This window comes from Bos taurus, chromosome 26, assembly GCF_002263795.3.
Source record: "Bos taurus isolate L1 Dominette 01449 registration number 42190680 breed Hereford chromosome 26, ARS-UCD2.0, whole genome shotgun sequence".
NCBI classification, from domain to species: Eukaryota; Metazoa; Chordata; class Mammalia; order Artiodactyla; family Bovidae; genus Bos; species Bos taurus.
This window is the reverse complement of record NC_037353.1, coordinates 6,794,769-6,816,254: the sequence shown is the minus strand read 5'-3', so window position 1 is coordinate 6,816,254 and position 21,486 is coordinate 6,794,769. Positions and strand designations below refer to the sequence as shown.

At 37.3% G+C, this 21,486-nt stretch overlaps 1 long non-coding RNA gene across 1 annotated transcript in view; it reads right to left on the bottom strand.

Moving 5' to 3' along the window:
• Positions 1-8,215: 8,215 nt before the first annotated feature.
• Positions 8,216-21,486, bottom strand: part of LOC132343933 (uncharacterized) — a 29,471-nt gene continuing 16,200 nt past the window's right edge. Inside the window, exon 3 of the long non-coding RNA XR_009492951.1 lies at positions 8,216-8,838. This is a non-coding gene — a long non-coding RNA (uncharacterized lncRNA). The remainder of the gene's footprint in view (positions 8,839-21,486) is intronic.

Genomic DNA, 21,486 nt, shown 5'->3' with positions numbered 1-21,486 from the left:
TTTTAACAACCAAATGGGTGAAAATAATTCACTTATTGCTTTAGGTTGCTGTTCACTATTTACTAATGAGATTCATTTTATTTAGAGTATTTATTGTCCGTTCATATTTCTTTCCTAACTTTATTGCAGAATTGAACTCTTGAATCTCCTTTATGGCTCTTGGTCCCCACACCAGCATTGTAATTAGGACCAATCTCCTGGGCAGAATGTTCATATTACCACAAGGAGCCAATACACAGAGGTTTCTAAAGCACCACATCATCCCATGGTTTTCCCTTGATCTCACGACCCTGCTAATGATATGAGTGTTCCTTCACCTGGGCTGCCTGCTCAAAATACTCAGGTACTTATGTGATATGTCAACTCCACAGTCTTTGGGTGACTCATGGTATCTGGGAAGGAAAACACGAAATCTGCATTTCAAATAAATTGCACAGAAAAATCTGAAGAACAGTAAATTCCTAAGGAATTAACTAGACATGTTTTGGGCTTTATTTTTCTTTAAATGTAAAGTGGGAAATAGGTTGGATTAAAGAGGGCACAATCTCTTAAATTTCCTTGGGAAAAAATGACACAGATATTAATTCAGTGACATTTGTAAGATCTCTCAAAGTAGAAAAAAAAATGTTAGAAACTTAAAAATTTACATCTACTTAAAATTATAATAGCTTGCGTCCTGTGAGAACTGATCAAGTAATTTCTATTCCTATAATTAATAGAAACATTCTAATCACAAAGTCAATCTTTTTTTTTTTTTTTTTTTTAAGTTGTCTCTGTGGCATGCTAATTGCTAGCAGGATTTTCACCTATGGGAAAGAGGTCCTGGGAACGAAGGGGAAGGGGCATTGAGATCTGAATTCAAGCCTGTGATGGAATGACATGCTGTGCCCCAGACAGACAGGAGAAGAAGGCGGGGGGACATCTGCCAAGCAGAGATGTCACTGAGGAACAAGAGCCAGAGGGAGAGGACAGGGGAGAGACAGTGAAGCAGGAGGAACCAAAAATCCATCTTTACAAAAGAAACCTGGGAGTAGAGGGAAGGAAGTATAAGGAAAGCATATTAGGAACACATAGAATTTTTTTAAATTAATGGTTAATTTACAAGTATATAATTATAATTTTCAACCCTTCATTTTGACTGATGTATATGTGACTTTGAGCAACATTTTGGTAACTCATGAAGTTTATTTGCATATCTGTTTCACTTTTTCACTGAGAGTTTCGTACAAACCACTGTTGATTATTCTTTTCACTTGATTAACTATTCTAGAAATTAAACTCAGAAAATTTAAAAAGTAGGAGCAAGATTTTGAAACAAGAATGGCTTCTGATTAGTGATTTACTGTTAGTGTTATCATAATCTAATCTTCATTTCTTAGCCCTTTTACTTTGAAATGGATTTTCCTATGACCACAGATATATGATAAATGCTTTAATATATTAGAAAAATACATGCTGATTGTATTGAATAAAGTGCCAAGTCACCAAATTTAAGGCATTATATGAACTGTAAGGAGGTTTTGATTGCTATAATCAGTATTTTTGAAATAATTGACATTGATGTCTTAATAAACAATATAACGATTAGTGTATCCATCTCACCTTTAAGCCTTTCTTATCTCCCTTCCACAGTAGGAAGCAATATCTCTTTATATGATATAGAATGTTAGAAGCAGATTATAGAATTTTGCCATAAAAGCTAAAGGAGAAAAAAAAAGATTATACTATTTCCTGTTTGTTTTATGAAAATCAAAATGAAACACTCATATTGAAAGAGTCTTCTGGATCAAGCTACACATATGCGTATAAACTCAAGCAAGTTCACTGATTCTCATTTCATGCATTTACCACTTCACAGGTAAAAGGACGTCTCCAAAACATGTATTGATTCTGTTGCCATCTTTTGAATTTCAATGATGTAAGTATGTTTAGTGATAACCTGGAGCTTCTAATTATAGGCTCCAATCTTGACTGTTATTTGGCCTTAATTATTAAGTTTATAAAATAAATACTGCTAAATTGCCTTCAAATGCTTCTAAGTTAAAAGCACTTTAATGGATGCTGCATATTCCTGGATTTAAAGCCTAAACCAGAACTAGCTATTCTAAAAATTGTTAATTCCCACTATAATTTTTACTTTATTAAAATATCACTCTAATTCCTATATTGCTCTGAAAGATAATTCTTTTGAACTAAAATCAAAGAGAGTGTTTATGGATAACCCTTTTCTATATAGTAAAGAAAAGATAATATGAAGCATAACTGTAATGAATTCTTTTTGTTCCACCCTATTTTGCTAAATTATCTGAAGACTTAAAAAAAAAAGCAACACCTTGGAGTATAATGCTTTATAGTGTTGTGTTAGTTTCTGCTGTAAACCAATATGAATCGTACATATATATATATATATATATATATATTATCCCTCTTAAGCTTCCCTCCAACTCAAAACATCCCTCTGATAAATTAAAGAATAAAAATCAGAACTTAGAGGACCATGCAAGGGTGATGAAGTTCTAGGAGAGTCTTATGTGGTGTAGCAGAAAGAGCATGGGTTTTGAAAGTATTACAGACCTAGGGTTAAATTTTGACTCTACTTATGATACATTGTCCATTTAGTAGCTATAAAAAAAGAGAAGAACCTATCTTGCATGATTATTTTTCAGAGTACATAAGAATGTAATAATATATGTGAAAACATGATCCTTGCAAATGGCTAATGTTATTAAGGCTTTATTACTGCCAGATACTGTACTAAGGGTTTTTAATGGATTTAGCTCTTCCAAACTAATCCACAGTATAAATATGATGATTATTATGCTTTTTTAGGTAACTACTCCAAGATCAGACAACTAGTCAGTTGTAGACAGAAGCAGCTCAGTAGAGAATCTACACTCTGGACTTTAACCAGCCTTTCTCATCTGTTAGTCAAGTGAATGAGCATTTCAAGACTGTAGACTGGAATCTGAATCAAGCTTTATCATAGACTAAATTTGGGCCTTAGGCAAAGCACTTTAATTCTCTCAATCTAATTTTCCTCCTACTCACAACAGGAATGGTAGTACCTACCACATAGGAATGCTACCAAATTTAGGCAGCCTGAACACTAACTCTGCATATGAAGTACTTATTATAGTTCTAGAGCAAAATAAGCTATAATATGTGATTTTCAAAATGTTAATCTAAAAAGAAGTATTAATCCCTTTCCTTGTAGTTCTGTGTAAGGTTTTTTATTTTTATTTATTTATTTTTGTAGAATCAATTACAAAATGTTGCTAATGCTCCAAGCTGACTGATACTCACAAATTTCCTCTATTTTAAAATATTCACCCTGACTCTCTGTACTTTCCCTCCAATTTTTTTTTTTGGCGGGGAGGGGGGGAAGGCTGAAAGACTAGTACAGTGAAAATCCTTCCCCTAGATTAGTAACAGTAAACCTTTTTACCATTTCATTTCTCTCTTTCCTATGTATGTATTGCTGAAGCATTTTGAAATAAATTGCAGACATTATGCCGTTTCCACACCCCCAACCTGAATACTCCACAGTTATTTCAGAAAGAGGATATGCTTCTGTTGTTGTTATTTAGTCACTCAATCTACCTGACTATTTGCGACCCCTTGGTCTGTAGCCCACCGGGCTCTTCTATCCATGGGATTATCTAGGCAAGAATACTGGAGTGGGTTTCCATTTCTTCTTCTTGGAGTTCTTCCTGACCCAGGGATTGAACCCACATCTCCTGTACTGCAGGAGGTTTCTTTACCACTGAGTCACCTGGGAAGCCTCAAATATGCTTCTACATAACCAAATTAACATTATCAAACCCAATAAATGTAACCTAGGTAGATAATATTATCTAATACGCAGTATTTGAATACAGTCAGATTGCGTCACTCGCCCCCACAATGCCCTTTATCACTTTTATTCCTAAATATAATTTAAAACATCACACGTTTGATTTGGCTATCATTATCTCTTTGATGGAGAAATTGACCCATCTTTGTTTTTTCATTGACACTTGAAGGAAAAGTTTAAGACAAGACCAGGCCAGTTGCCACGTGTACCACAGTTTGTATTAACATGATCATTTACTCTGATCAAACATTTTTGGCAAGTTCACCACTATCACATCTGAGCCCCCAAAGATCAGTTTGTTCCATTACTCACGATGTGAAGTTGAATTATTTGATGAAGGTGGTATCCACCAGATCTTTGCATTGTAAAATCACCCTTTTTCTTTTACGATCAATATACAAATAGCCTGAGGGGTGATAGTTTGAGACCATGTGAGCATTCTATTTCAGCAACTTCTCAGACAGTAGGTTTTCTATCCACTGATGAGATCTTCACCAGAGGCATTAGTAGGAATTCATGTGTTTAAAAATATCTATTTTTTTCTAGCTCTATTGAAATAATCTAGAAGCCATGACATTAGTGTACAGATCTTGATTTCTAAATATAAATTATACAGATCTTGATTTCTAAATATAAATTATCTCTTGGGGGGAAAAAAAAACAAACACTGATTGGGGGAGAAAACTCTTTTAAGAAATTTCTAATTTCGAGTCTGGGACAGGCAAAAAACAAAGTAAATCCCCCAAACCTAGGAGATGCTCCAAAGCTAGTGGGGACATGTAAGAAATACACCAAAATCAGACTTAAGGGGCTCTCACTGGCCAAATTTGAGCATCAGAACAAAAAAATTACCACATTATTCAATAATGGCACAATGTGTATAAAAATATATTATGATTCTAAGAAGATACATAACTCTAAATTCATTTAGAATTTAGAGGAAGTGAATTTAGAATTATGTGAAAGTGAAGTTGCTCAGTTGTGTCCGACTCTTTGCGACCTGTGGACTGTAGCCCACCAACCTCCTCTGTCCATGGGATTCTCCAGGCAAGAATACTGGAGTGGGTTGCCATTTCCTTCTCCAGGGGATCTTCCCGACCCAGGGATCGAACCCAAGTCTCCCACATTGCAGGCAGAAGCTTTAACCTCTGCACCACCAGGAAAGCCCCAATTTAATTATAGGGAGCTTAATTAGCTACTGTTTTTTTTTTTTTTTTTTTTTAATTTGACCTGATGATTTAATAGTGTTCTATAGGTCACAGATTGGAGAACAGCTTCTGGTTTGTCTTATTTTTACCTTTACTCTGAAGGAAAGAAAGTAAGAAGAAAGTTTCATTGTTAATATTTGGTCCTAACACTTCCAAACTGATTTACTGAGCAGGAATGTGTTCCAAATTCTAAAGCAAGGTAGTTGAACAGCTTTTCTATACCTGGAACCAATCTTCTGAGTTGACTGTGGAAACTTTGAGGATGCTGGATTTTAAAATATATTACAAGTTGGGAGAAAAGGTAAAATAACAAAGCCTGTATACTTCAAAAAATATGACAGCTGGAAACAGAATTCCATTCAGAGGGGTTTTATTGAAAAGAATTTAATGAAGGGGCTAGTTATCAACATGTGAGCAGAACTGAGGAATAACTAGAAATTCTGAGAACTATCCCTAGTAGGAAGGAATGGCAAGAAATCATCATGACCCCTTGGCTTGATGGAGAGTCAGAGCAGAGAGAACCAGAGTCATGGGGTAGGGGATGCTGAGAAGAAAAACAGAGACATGGAGAGGGGAAGGGGAAGAAATATCCACAGAGAAATATAAAGTTTGGGAAACTAATTAAAGGTGAGTGTATGTGTGAGAGAGAAAACAACGGTAAATAAGAAAGGTTCTGCTTGCAAAGCATTTGCTATCTACGGGAGGTGAAGAGCTGATATAGAGGAACAATCCAACAAGATAAGTGCTGGAATGGAGGGGTATGAACAGGATGGTCAAGATGGTTTTCACACTGTCTGAGGATAAGGGAATAGAAAAATACAAGGTGTCCATAAAGTCCACGTGCATAGATTATTTTATGAGATATTAGAATGCATTAATAAATCATGTACTATATATCCACCTGTCTTTTCAGACTTAGTAGGTACCCTATTGATTCCAACCAAACACAACATAGAAATTGTCTTGGGACAATATAAGAGATGATAATGAATGTTGTTAAAACCATTGCAGTATGTCATGCCACTAAAATTGATTGGTTGTCTAAAATCTAGAATGTCTACATCTAGGTAAGTGGTGTTTGGGGTTTCCATTACGACCTTAACTTCTACATAATGCAAATATTTCCATTTCTTAGAATAAATGCATGAAGTACTAAGATAACTTCACTTAAATTTCACTCCATGGGTATACGTGGGCCACAAATCAAGCTTATTTTACCTTCAATTTCTCTCATAAGTAATTTTGGCAACCAAGGGTTATAGCCCCATGTCTTGCTCCCAGATGAATTAACTATCATGTGATCCCCACCTAGGCTATGATGCTATATTTTTTAGATACTTCCTCTCCCATAGGGCCCAGAAGCTTTTGCTGACTGTGACTTCTTCTGAGTATTTTGACATCTACTGAGCAAACCAGGCTGTCTCCTCTAGTTCTAGTTGTAGTTGTCCACTGAGCAGTTAAGCCCCTCAAATAAACACCACCAAAATTGTTGACAAGTTCCCAAGGTGCCTCAGCCACGGGCACTCTGAGTACCGTTCAGGAGAATGTGAACAAAGTCCCTGCAATTTTTAAAATTTTGGTTCTAGCCCCTCTTTGAGAATTGAGTTCTGAGAGGCACTTCTAACATTCTATGATAAAAAAGCCATCTTCTCTCATTTAAATTTAATTTTTTTTGTCTGTAATGAATGTCCTAATTAATACCAAGAATTAGACAAAATATTCTTTTGTGACTCTATTTTGGAATCAGAAAAATAAAAATTTGAATATCATGACTCAATATCCATTCCCACTATTTACAGATATTTAATAGGGGTATTTGAGGAAAAGTATATGTAATAACATAATGAATTGTTCAGTTCAGTTCAGTTGCTCAGTCGTGTCTGACTCTTTGCGACCCCATGAACCACAGCATGCCAGGCCTCCCTGTCCATCACCAACTCCCACAGTTCTCCCAAACCCATGTCTATCGAGTTGGTGATGCCATCCAACCATCTCATCTTCTGTCGTCCCCTTCTCCTCCTGCCCTCAATCTTTCCCAGCATCAAGGTCCTTTCAAATGAGTCAGTTCTTCGCATCAGGTGGCCACAGTATTGGAGCTTCAGCTTCAACATCAGTCCTTCCAATGAACACCAAGTACTGATTAGTGATTATAAATTACTTTCATACTATTTCCCCCCTGCTTCCCAAAAATAGTTCTATAAAGGAGGGAAAAATCTCATCCACTTGGAAAGATGTGACATGGTCTCTTAGAGATATGGTGTTCTTGCTAGGGTTTTGGATTAACTGAGATGGGGGCTAAGAAAGGGATCTGGACACGGGAAACCAAAAAATATATGAGGAAGAAAAACAAGTGTTGGCCTTCTTGAGGGATCTCCAAAATGATTGCGTTAGACTGGATTTTCAGGGCTGAGTACAAGAGTGTTTCAAATATAAATTTGGTTACTATCAGCATGATAGTGATGATGAACACAGATCAACATAGGTTTCTTATGAACAAGATACTATAGAACAGTGCTTGAATTAATAGACATTTTCACATTGAATTCTCACAAAACTGTCCTAAGAAGGTACTGCTATTAGCTTCATTTTACAGATGAGCAAATTGAATTCCAAAAATATTAAGCAACTTGCTTAAGTCTTCCAACAGGTAAATGGTAGAACCAGGATTCAATCATAATCATTTCAAGTCCAGAGCTTGTGCTTTTAAGAGTTAAGCTACACTGTCTGCCACATCCTACTGTAGAGATCACAAATTTGTATTTAACACAGCAGCTGAGGGGATCCGGTAACAAGCTTCAGAGGGTACATTGACTGCAGTGTCTAAGGGGAGTGGATTCAAGTGAAAATTACCCAACAGGTAAAGGATCTATTAGGAGGCCTTGCTAATGCTAGGAGGAACATGCCTGAGCTGGAAGACATAGTGAATTTTAGAGAAGGTTCACAGAGACAAGTATTGTCTTCAAGTTGGTTAGCTGACTATGTCATAGGACTTGTGCAGATGGGTGTTAAAGCCTGTGAAGTGCTAGAACGTACTTATACCCACCCATATTCCATAAATTGGAGAGTGAAGGTAGGGAAGCTGGAGAAGGTGGGGAGAAGAAAGGAATGGAGAGAGATTCCAAAAGCTTAGAAAATAAAGTTCTTGTCCTTCACAGGGTTTAGGGTTTTATTGAAGAGCTTGTCCTTCACAGGGTTTAGGGTTTTATTGAAGAGCTTAATGGAGACAGATTGGAACTTATGAAAAGACTGGAGAACAATTGAAGATCACTGGCAATTGTGTGAAGCGAATTCCAGTGACGCAGACCTTGGTGGAAGGAGAAAACAAAGGGCCAGGTGAAGGGTGGGAGGCCTCAGAGTCATGGAGTGAGGACACTGAAACCCTTAACGTGTAATCTCAGAGTGCACTAGGAGAGGTCCCTGAGATGGATTACCAAGCTCTGGAGCCTCGAAGCTTCCACCCTCCCAGGCTCTAGTATGTGCTCTTCTCTGCTTTGCTTTTTGACAGTATATTATTTACAAGCACCAATCCATTTTATCACTGTTTGAAGAAATCTCTGGGTGAGATCAGTTTGTTGTTAAAGACTGACTCAGCTGTTTGGTGTTTCTAGGAGTTACTTCAGTATTTTTCAATTGCTCGCAGTGTTTACAGCCTTCTGTGTGTTGAGCCTGGTTGGAATCACTTGCAAAGCTTGGTTAAGATGTAGATTTCTGGTCCTTAGACTTAGAACACTCTGCCTTGGGCTGGCTGTGTGACCTTGTTCTGCACCAGATTCCTCCCTAGTTAACAGGAATAATAATATATAGTAGATGAGAATGAGTATAGAACACAGAGAAAAAAAAGAAGGTATAATCTGTTTGTAGGACATACATTAAGTTAACCTTAAAATGCATTCCAATATACATGTGCATAAAAATACTGTTTGATTCCACTTATATGAAGTACCTAGAATAGTCAAATTCATAGAGTCAGAGAATGTATTGGTAGATGCTGGAGGCCAAGCGGTGATGGGGATATGGAGAGGGGGAGTGGGGAGTTAGTGATTAATGGGGACAGAGTTTCAGTTTAGGAAAGTGAAAAATTCAAGAGACGGGTGATGGTGAGAGTTGTGCAACAATGTGACCATACTTAGTGCCACTGAAATGTACAGTTAAATATGGTTAAATTAGTATGTTTGATATTAAGTGACTTTTACCACAATAAAAAACAAAAAAAAAATCCCTCCACCCATAGAACTGAAACTACAAAAAAAAAAAAAGAGAGAGAGAGAGAGATAAATAATACCTCCCTTTACAGGATTTGGGGATAGGATAAAATGAAACTACACCTACAGGTTTAGTACAAGGCGTGGGATATAGGCTTCCCACGTGGCACGAGTGATAAGGAACTTGCCTGCCAATTTGGATGATGTAAGAAACCAGGATTTGATTCCTGGGTCAGAAGATCCCCTGGAGGAAGGGATAGCAACCCACTTCAGCATTCTTGCCTGGAGAATCCCATGGACAGGGAAGCCTGGCGGGCTACAGTCCATAGAATCACAAGAGTCGGACACAGCTAAAGCGGCTTAGCATGGCACATAGTTCAGATCGCTAATTATTATAATTAATTCCTAATGTGTCCAGTTTATTTTAAATAACATACTTCGTATTTTAAAATTTCTAGTGGGACTTCTGGAAAAAAGAAGAAAGAGAACTGCTACTGCAATACTCCTTTCCACAGATCACCTTCAGGGCTCCTGGGCCCCAGGTTTTCTCACTTGAAACTTGTTCAGAGTCTCCTCTCCAGCCTACATGCTCTCTTTGAGCTGTCTTGGTGTCCTATCAATTCTACAGTCTCCAGCTTGATGCATGTTCTGGAGCCATGGTGGTATTCTCAAGAGGACATTATGCCACATGACCATTTAGTTTATTTGAAATAACATTTATACAACTGACCTGGCTTTAATGGCTTCAATGATATGTCACAGAGAATTAGAAATACTTCTCAGATTTACAATAACTAAGTCTGTCAAACGTGTTTTGCTAAAATATTGCATCAATGATTCGTGAGAAGAAAACAACTTCTAAGCTGTTCTTTGATGCCTCTCGTGACGGATTTCTGCAGCAGAGGTTGGCAAACATTTTCTGTACAGGGACCAGTAATGAATATTCTGGCTTTGCAGGCCACACTATCTCTGTTGCAGCCATACTGTTCTGCTGTCTTTTGCAAAAGCAGTTGTTGGTAGTATGTAAATTATAATATCTGTATTTCAATAAAACTTTACTCATGGACATTGAAATTTGAATTTCATGGAATTTTCATGTCATAGTCTTCTTTTTCATCTTTTTGGATGGTCTAAAAATATGAAAAGAATTCTTAAGTTGTAGGCTGAACAAAAATAGGAAGTGAGTTGGATTTGGCCCACAGATCATAGTTTGCCAATTCCTGTCCTAATCTTATGTTTTTGTTGCTTTGATTTTTGTAATAGGAGAGAAATTGACTTAATGGCCACAAATGACACAGTCTATCCACAATGTGATTTTAAAAACAAAGCAGTTTGTATACTTTTGTCCATAGCGGCATTATTCATATTAGTCAAAATATGGAAGCAACTCTAATATCTGTAAACAGTTGAATTTGGTCTGTGCATACAATAGAGTACTATTTAGCCTTAGAAAGAAAAGAAACTCTGATACATGAGTGAACAACAACATGGATGAACCTTGAGAACAAAAAGACATGTACTGTATGATTCTACCTGTAAAAGCTACCTAAAGTACTTAAGTTCATAGAAATGAAAAACAGAACAGTGGATGTCAGGAGTTGGGGGAAGGGGAATGTGGAGTTGTTTAATGGGTACAGAGTTTCAGTTTAGAAGATGAAAAGAGTCCTCGAAATTGATTGCACAGCAATATGAATGTACCTAACACTACTGACTGTGAAGAAGGCTGAGCGCCGAAGAATTGATGCTTTTGAAGTGTGATGTTGGAGAAGACTTGAGAGTCCCTTGGACTGCAAGGAGATCCAACCAGTCCATTCTGAAGGAGATCAGCCCTGGGATTTCTTTGGAAGGAATGATGCTAAAGCTGAAATTCCAGTACTTTGGCCACCTCATGTGAAGAGTTGACTCACTGGAAAAGACTCTGATGCTGGGAGGGATTGGGGGCAGGAGGAGAAAGGGATGACAGAGGATGAGATGGCTGGATGGCATCACTGACTCGATGGACAGGAGTCTGGGTGAACTCTGGGAGTTGGTGATGGACAGGGAGGCCTGGCGTGCTGCGATTCATGGGGTCGCAAAGAGTCAGACACGACTGAATGACTGAACTGAACTGAACTGAACTGAACACTACTGAAAAACACTATCCATTTGAAAAATGGTTAAGATGGCAAATTTTGTGTTATATGTGTATATAAATATATAATTAAGAATAAAAAAATGAGGCAACTCAAGATTTTACAAATAAATTCTGAGATGCAAACTGAATATCAGTATGCACAGTTTGCAATGAATATCTCTGGCTCATGTGCTGTTTTTATGGTTCTTCTCACCATTTCCTTTTAGCCACATTGATGTAAGTAACAACTATGCTGTTCAGTTCAAAAACACTTTTTAAAATCACCACTATGTGCCAAAGAATCACTTGGAAAGTATGAATACAACGTGATTAAAACAGTCCCCAACGGTTGTAACTGACTTATGGGTCCTAAGTTATCATTCCCTTCTAGTGGTATTGTGAATTCATACCTTTGCATGGCTTTATGGCAGGGGCAGTAGAGTTTCTTTGAGTTTTGAGCCTGTCCATGTGATTCATTCTAACCAATGGGATGTGGGTATTAGTGGGCTTGAAAGGTGCTTGCACTTCTGCCATTTCCATAAAAACATTTCAGAATGAGATATATGGAACTGACTTGACTGGACCAGAAGCCAAGAGCCCTGTCCAGCCCAACCCAGCCCAAATTTGTCAAACCCTACTCCATCCACAGAGCTGTGAAAATGACAATCAATGATTTGTTCTTTCAAGCAAGACAAAATTATTGTGGCTAGAGCAAAGGATATATTGTCTTTGAGAAGCCTACAGGCTTACATAGGTGCACAGACATGATTCGTTCCTCTTCTAAACTTATCTCCACAAAGCAGTGGATGTCAAATCTGGGGTGTATAAGAATAATTTGAAGAATGTGATACAACTCTGGATTCTCAGAGACCACTGGCAGAGATTTTGGCCTGGTAGGCATGGTGTAGTGCCCAGAAATACACAGTTTTTGGAAGCAACTCAAACAATTCTGATGCAGGTGAACCCAGGATTGTAATAGCTTCACCATAGTGTACAGTATTAGTGATGGCAAAAGATTCTTGCTTGCAAAAGCTCACAGGGTGGAGAGAGAATTGATAGCAGAAAAACAAAACTAATATCTGCATATTCAAAAAGTCAATATACTCACTATGCCAGCAGTCACCTCCTCAGAAAGATTTGAGGTAACTCTACAGGGCACACCAAAATAGCACCACAACTGAACTGGCTTTGCCTTCTTCCAGCCTGAAATTCACCCAGTGGAGTCATTCCTACAGGTCAGTCAGAAACCTAATACGTCTTCATTTCTTCTGTCACCATCACAGTACCAGGCTCTCATCAAATCTGAGCTGATTTTTCAGAACCCTCCTAAACCAACGTTTCTCCCACTAGGCTTCCGCCTTCCTATGTAGCCTGCCTTTCTGTCACCAATTTTCTCATATCACTCCTCAGCTCCTCTATCTACAGTTATTATTCACCAACACTTTGATGTGATATCCAATATTACTCATAGGTTTTAAAGATTTTTTTTTAAGTGACAAAACAATTGTATGGTTAAGTTCATCACCTGGCTATCACTCAAGAAGCTAGCAGCCTTTCCCATCTCAAGATTGATCACTTCAATAACACCTTTTGTGATAACATCTCATCCTTGACAACTCATCACCTTTACTATATTTAGCTTGTGTTCAATTTAGTGGTTACCCAAATACCATCTTTAGAATGCCCTTTAATTATTTCTTTAAATACCCGTTTGTTGTGTTTCCAAAATGGAAAAGCACTTTTATATTTGTTTAATATCTACCCTTAGAACTGGGATACTATTGATCCCATAGTACTTGGTGAACCAAACTGAACTGTGGCACTGAACTGTTACATTATACATTTTGAAATGTATAATGATGGTAATAATAACAGCAAGTCAAAATAAGAGCATTTGAAATTTGATTGAAGACTTTTTATGCCCCGGGTAATATGCTATTTGACTACACTTTCTGCTTAATTTACTCTTTACAACAACCCAGAAGGAAAGTGCTCATAGTGCTATCCTTTGTCAGATGACAGAAGTGAAGGATGAGATTTGTCTAAGGTAACAGTGCTTCCTGGTGAGGATTTTACCTAAGACAGAGCAATGGGCTATTTCTTTACCCTGCCTGCATTTAAACTGAGGTTAGAAGGACTGATACTGAAGCTGAAACTCCAGTACTTTGGCCACCTCATGAGAAGAGTTGACTCAATGGAAAAGACCCTGATGCTGGGAGGGGTTGGGGGCAGGAGGAGAAGGGGACGACAGAGGATGAGATGGCTGGATGGCATCAATGACTCGATGGACATGAGTGTGAGTGAACTCCGGGAGTTGGTGATGGACAGGGAGGCCTGGCGTGCTGTGATTCATGGGGTCACAAAGAATCGGACTTGTCTGAGAGACTCCAGCAACAAGAGGGCTTCCCTGATAGCTCAGTTGGTAAAGAATCTGCCTGCAATGCAGGAGACCTGGGTTTGATTCCTGGGTTAGGAAGATCCCCTGGAGAAGGACATGGCAACTCACTCCAGTTTGTTATTTTGATTTTCTTTACATCATTAAAATGACGCTGGGTTAAGGGTGTGCAATGAGATTTGCTAAAGTTAAAGCTTTCCCAATTTACATTAATAAAAGGCATATTTTAGCTACTTAAAACCCATTTCACCGATTAGTAAAAAAAAAATAGGAATTGTAATATCACCTAATGCATAAAGTTGTTCTGACCATTAAAGAGGAAAATTCAGATAAAGGGTATAATTCAGAGGCTGGACAGAGAAATCAATTAAGGAATGTTTGCTAATACAGTGATGGTGATAGTGATGAGTTTCTGCAGAGACCCTCTTTCTGAATGAGCAAACACTTCTCCTAGGCTGTAGTCCTTTCTCTCAGAGAAAAAAAAGATATGGTAAAGGATCGTCATTCATATTTACTTTACCTGTATGTTTTTGTTTTAAAGAAACAAACAGTTTTAGACATGGTGACTCTCTAGAATGATTTGCAAAATAAAACAGCATTTTCAGCACTTTACGGACTCAACTTTCTGAAAGTAAAAATCTTGGATAACTTTTTAAATTGAGATAGATATACATATTCATGACATTATGCAAAGGAAATCCTTTCAGACGTGGAGACCTAGGACTCAGCTGAAATATCTGTACAGTAATTTGAAGGAAATCATAAACTGAAAAGCATACTGAGCATTCTACTCATCTCCCTATTTTCTTCTGTTCAGTTACAGCAGTTCTGGTAGGTTTTTATTTTCTCACTGAGGACGGCACTACTCTTAAATAAACATGATTATAGCCTAGAAGAGCTACAGACTGCTTCAGATGCTAAAAATAAAATAGTTAAAATGGAGAGACTTCAATTTGATGCAGGCTGCTCAACAATTTAACTTCTAATTGTCTTGTGGTTATTCCACAACTAGGAATTGACCATATTCCGTTTAAAGGAGATTGAAGGGCTCAGAAAAAAATAAGAAATGAAGTGGAAGTTTTTTCTTCCCAAATCCTAATCCCCAGAAACATGAGTAAAAATAATCATATATCTCCTCTAAAACAAAAATATGGATTCAAGTCACATCTTAGAATTGTCTCTTCTCAAAAGAGCTTAGTATTATCCGAGTTATGGAGATTCAAGCAAATTGCTTATGAGTAATGGTGTTTTAGTGAAAACATTCACTTCTTATTGAGAATGACAGTAACAGATAGTTCTTAATAAAGTAAAATTTAGTTCTTTTCTCAGTTTCCACTTTGTTCGTGAAAATTCTCAATGCCATATGCATTAATTGGATACTTTTCTAACTTGTTTTCTTAACTTTAAAAACATGCTGTTACTTTGTAAAGTGTGACTATTTGTATTTCTTTTGGCTTATGATACTGAATTGAAAAGAAGCAATTTGATAATTCAGTGTGAAGGCAAGTATATCATTTTTCATATTATGTTGGTGAAAAGGCTATTTTTAAAGCATGTGAACAGTATAGAAAAAATATACATATATAGGAAAAAATGTAATTATATATATTTATAGTCTTGCCACCCCCAGACCTAAATCCACAGTTATTTTGATATACATAACATTTAGATATTATTAGTATCCCAATCTCATGCACACTGAAATAAAGTCTCGATTATTGGGTGGGTGAAGTGAGTTTTAAGCAACTCAAGTGAACAATCTAGTTCACAACACAGCATATTTTACTGACTGGATCTTCTAGGATTATGTGGATATTTTTTTCTCTTCATACCTTGCCTTCTGGGCTTCACTCATGTCTGTATTCTCAATTATCACTTCACCTACTTTCTTTGAGCAATTCTAACTTTGCTTTCTAACTACCATTTACACACTGATGATTTCAGTGTGTGTGTGTATTCAAAATATATGTGTATACCTAAATATACATATAAGCATGTTATGTATGTGTGTATGTGTATTAAAGTTCAGATCAGATCAGTCGCTCAGTCGTGTCCGACTCTCTGCGACCATGTTTTAAAGTTACCCGTAAGCTATAGAATTTTTTCATCCAGTTGCTGACTGAACATGTCTCTCCACCCTGAAGACCCAAAGATGTTCAAAGTCAATATACCTAAAACCAAACTTGAATGTAAATGTCTAAATTGCTATTCTTTCTACCTCAGTTTTTCAATTGGTGGCATCCATTCTATCACCAAACAAAAAAAAAAGGGGGGGGCGGAATTTAATCAATACTTTTTCTTAATTCTTCCTTCTATATCCATTGAACCCATTTCTAACATGATTCAAGGTTTTAAACGACTTAATCTGTATTTTCACTTGTGTATTTAGGTCTTTTAAATCTTTCTTTGGATTATTGGAATACCCTCCTAAACACTTCCTATAAAAAATACGTCTGATATAAAAAGATTAGCATGTGAGTGTTTTGGGGGAGGAGGGGAGAATGTAGTTTTATGTAACCTAAGCCCCAGTCACCCCCATTTATTCCTCTTCTCTACTATTTAAAATACTGAGAAATTCTAATATACCAAACTCTTTCAAATTCCTCTGAGTTCTCTCACATTTTCCATCAACTGGAGTGCTTTTTCTCCATTAGTTGCCTAGGTAATCCCCTTGTTTACCCTTACAAACCATACTCAGATTTCACTTCATTTGAAGAGGCTTTTCTGAGTCAGACAAAATTAATCACTTCCTGTGTTCTGATTATATATTTCTGTGTAGCAAACAACCCCAAAACTTAGCAGTTTAGACTGACATCCATTTTATGATGTTTCCTGATTTTGTGGGTCAGGAAGTTGGGCAGTGCTCAATTGGCTGGCTCATCACACAATACATGGTTACTTGGTGAGATTCAGTTGGTAGCTGGGCAGGTTTGAGGATTTAACATGGTTTCACTCACAAGCTGAGCACTTGGATGCTATTGTCCTTAAGTCGCTAAGTCGTGTATGACTCTTTTGGGACACCATAGACTGAAGCCCTCCAGGCTTCTCTGTCCATGGAATTTCCCAGGCAAAAATACTGGAGTGGGTTGCAATTTCCTTCTCCAGAGGATCTTCTTGACCCAGGGATGAAACCTGTGTCTCCTGCATTGGCGGGCAGGTTCTTTACCACTGAGCCATCAGGGACACCTTTGCATTTTGATGGGAATGATTGAAAAACAAGGCTCAAATGAACCCCTATTTTTCTCCCTGTAGTCTCAATAACTCTCCATGTGATGTCTCCAGCAGAGCAATAGAGCTTCTTACATGACAGCGTTAACCTCCCAGAGACCAAGGAAGCAAGCAGCCAGTCCTCTTAAAACTAGGTAGGTATAGCCTAAATCACTGCATTTCTTTGCTCTATTAATCTTTTCTACAATAAAGACTCATCTGAACTTTGAGATCTCATTTTCAAAACACTGTTCAGTATGTATTTATTTGGTTCAAATGTAAGATATAAATTTCATACAGGATGCAAACAGTGTATTCCTGAAAAATTCTTAGCAATTGATCATCTCTGTGATCCACTAAAAATCAAGGAAAGTTCCTACCGTCTGTTTATAAAATGCCCACATGCCAGTTCAGGGACTGAAGTATATATTTCTTTTTTTTCTTTTATAAAGATGGTATCAGGAGTTGATAGAAAAGCAGAATAGAGTTGAGCATAGGAGTATGTATCAGGAGATCCAATCACTGAGTGACCTTAGTTAACTATCCATTCTATGAATTCAGAATGTCAATAGCTCACTATTTGGAATCACTCTAATTCTGTTATGAATGTTATCATTTCCCCATATTCAAATCTATGTATTGTCAAATGCCAAATACATTTGGTCCTTAAACAACATGGCTTTAAACTGTGTAGGTCTGCTTACATGCAGATTTTTTGAATAAATATATTGGAAAAATTTTGGAAGATTTGCAACAATTTAAAAAACTTGTAGATCAACTTCATAGCCTAAAAATATTGTTTTAAAAAATTAAGAATGTATGTATGTAGATAATAGTCTATCCTTACACAGACATAAAGTGATGTTTAATATAAAATTAGTGTGTTCGTTTTCTTACAACTTTATAACTTTGCTTTCAAAGAAGTATATTAGCATACATAATCTGGTTTGACTAAAGGGCACAGAAAGCCAAAGTTGTTTGAATAACTAAGTAAATGAATGAATAAAGGAGTATTTTGTGAGTATAATTCCTTAATAAGTTGTAATTGAAGAAACTATGTATCAGCCTATCATCATAGGTAAATGTTTTTTAAAAAAATGTAGCAATGTTTTAAACACTATATTATGAACATGACTGTAATACTGCATACCATAAAAATCTTACAACCATTCATAATGTAAAAGCAAGTTTATTTTGAAGCAATTATATCAATTACACTAGGTACCATATAGCAATCAGAGTGCAGCTCTTCATTATCATTGCCTGAACTGTTATAACTGTAAAAAATATGAATTACTTTTTCACATTATCTTTTTATTTTTTATGTCTAGTGTTAGTAATATGCATAACATCTAGAGTGTTTTGTTTTCATATAAAACAAGATTGATGTAGGTACAGACAGACAATATATCTTGTAAACAGATGATGAACTTATAGCTAAATACAGTACAGTATTATAAATAAGTTTTCTCTTCACTAGGATTTTCTTAATAACATTTTACTTTCTCTAGCTAACTTTACTGTAAAAACACTGTATGCAATGCATATAACATAAAAAAATGTGTTAACTGTCTGTGTTATTGGTAAGGCTTCTGGTCAACAGTATGCTATTAGCAGTTCAGTTTTAAGAAAGTCAAAATTTATACATATTTTTGAGCTCACACACTCTGTGTCCTTAACTCCTTCATGGTTTAAGGGTCAATTGTAATGATCAGATCAGATCAGATCAGCCGCTCAGTCGTGTCCGACTCTTTGCGACCCCATGAATCACAGCACACCAGGCCTCCCTGTCCATCACCAACTCCTGGAGTTCACTGAGACTCACATCCATCGAGTCAGTGATGCCATCCAGCCATCTCATCCTCTGTCGTCCCCTTCTCCTCCTTGCCCCCAATTCCTCCCAGCATCAGAGTCTTTTCCAGTGAGTCAACTCTTTGCATGAGGTGGCCAAAGTACTGGAGTTTCAGCTTTAGCATCATTCCTTCCAAAGAAATCCCAGGGCTGATCTCCTTCAGAATGGACTGGTTGGATCTCCTTGCAGTCCAAGGGATTCTCAAGTCTTCTCCAACACCACAGTTCAAAAGCATCAATTCTTCGGCGCTCAGCCTTCTTCAAAAAGTCCAACTCTCACATCCATACATGACCACAGGAAAAACCATAGCCTTGACTAGACGAACCTATGTTGGCAAAGTAATGTCTCTGCTTTTCAATATGCTATCTAGGTTGGTCATAACTTTCCTTCCAAGGAGTAAGCAGCTTTTAATTTCCTGGCTGCAGTCACCATCTGTAGTGATTTTGGAGCCCAGAAAAATAAAGTCTGACACTGTTTCCACTGTTTCCCCATCTATTTCCCATGAAGTGGTAAGATCCTGCACATGTATCTATACTGAGAATTCTGTGTTGACTCTTCTCAGGGGCTCATTATCTCTCCAGGGGTTTGGAGAGCTTCTGGATTGGTGAACAAACACCCAACCACATGCAGGTGGAGTGATGTCCTCAAACTCCACAGGGACAGAAGCTCCTTACCTTGGGACTCTTTGAGACCTCACCTTTTGAATTTCTTCATCTGACTGTTTATTCCTATCCTTTAATATCCTTTATAATATACTGATAATCTAGTAGGTAAACTGTTTTCCTGAGTTCTGTGAGCCACCCTAGAAAAGTAATCCACCCAAGGAGTTGGTCATGGAAAATCTGTGATTCACATCCATCAGTCAGAAGTACAGGTAACGACCTTGGATTTTCAGTGTCTGACTGATTGTAGGACTCCCAGCTGGAGTTGCAGAATAGCTTAGTGTGGGAAAACTGCACACACATTTGGAATACAGAGGATTGCGTGAGTAGTGAGTAAAGGAAAATGACAGAGTTTCCATTACACTTCGCATGAGGTTTTACAGCAAAAATCCTTACAAACATTTGAACTATTTCCAGTCTTTCTACTCTAATCTATCCACACTTGCTACTGATTCAGTCTCCATGAAACAAGGCTATATAGCTTCAATTTGACTTTGACAATTGACCCTTATTTTTTTCCAGAATATACCTTATTGTTTTAATCCAACTCGTCTTACCACTCACTGTTCTCCAGGAATATTTTGGATATTCTCACTTTTGCTCTAGCTTTTGCTTGTATTTCAAATACATGCCTCACCTCGTTTCCATATCCATGAGTATTTCACAAATATCCATCTTCTAGGAAGCTTAATTGAATCCCCATATCAAAAGGCTCTCTCCTCACTTGAGCTGACATAATGCTTTGCTCACACTTTTGCTCCTCTTTATTGTTTCTTTAATGTGAGGAATACAGGCTTTAGGGGAAAATAAACATTGATCCCCTTACTATGTGAATTTAGGCAAGTATCCTAACTTCACAGCATCATAAACTCACCTGTAAAATAGGGTGGAAAGTAAGAGCCATTCTTACCTTGTGAGAATTACTGTGAGGATAAAATGCAACAAAATTTATGCAGAGACCAATGCAGAGCTGGCCCAAGAATGAATGACAACTCTCATTCATATTAAGTTAGATATAAATTTAAAAATATATAATTAATACAATATATGCCTTATAAATGACAGAGGCTCAATAACTGACTTGAATTTAAAAACTAGAGAAATCAGGAATTCCCTGGCATTTCAGTGGCTAGTACTCCACACTTTCACTGCCGAGGGCCTGAGTTCAATATGGTTGGGAACTGAGATCCCAGAAGCTACATGATATGCCTTAAAAAAAAAAAAAAAAAGACTAAAAAAATCATCACTTGCAAATTTTTTCTTCCACTTGTAGGTAAGCCACCTACTGTCATGATGAGAATGACCACATTACACAGTTTTAGAGGTTTTACTGCACAAATAACCAATGGGGTATCAGTCACTACAAACCTACCGTCGTAACAAATTTAAAGTAGCTGAAAAAATTAGAGCAGGAAATAAATACCTAAGGCTTTCCAGCCGTCAGCAAAATGCTAACCTGCTTGAATATTTTCTCGGTGTCTGTTTTAAAAACATGAGGGCTGAGGTACTAAAATTTGTGATCCAAAACTAAACTTAGTAGGACACAAATAACAGTGTGAATGTTTTGGTTGTGTTATCCATCCTACTTTGGTTGATGGGACTTGGGGAAACAGACAGTGATGTCCATGACTGATCACTGACAGATCCTGTATTATGCAGCTACACATTGTGTTCATCAGAAAAATTTGACCTCTGTGCTGTTCATGGCTCAGAATGTGATACTGATGTGGCAAATGACATGGCGCCCAAAAGAGACCATATTCCGGAATCTGAGTACTTTACCAGCAAAACTAATTCTAATATCACTACATTTCCATGAGGCCTTTGGCCAACATCTCAAACATCTCTATTCAGTCAATGAATAGAAAAGGGAATTTGGGAATAATATGGGAGCAAGTGGGAAGAGAAACCCTTTTGATTTCACAGTGCGTATGATCCTAAAAAGAACTAGAAAAGTTACAGTTGAGGATTTACCTAGTAGTTCTTCCCTTGGT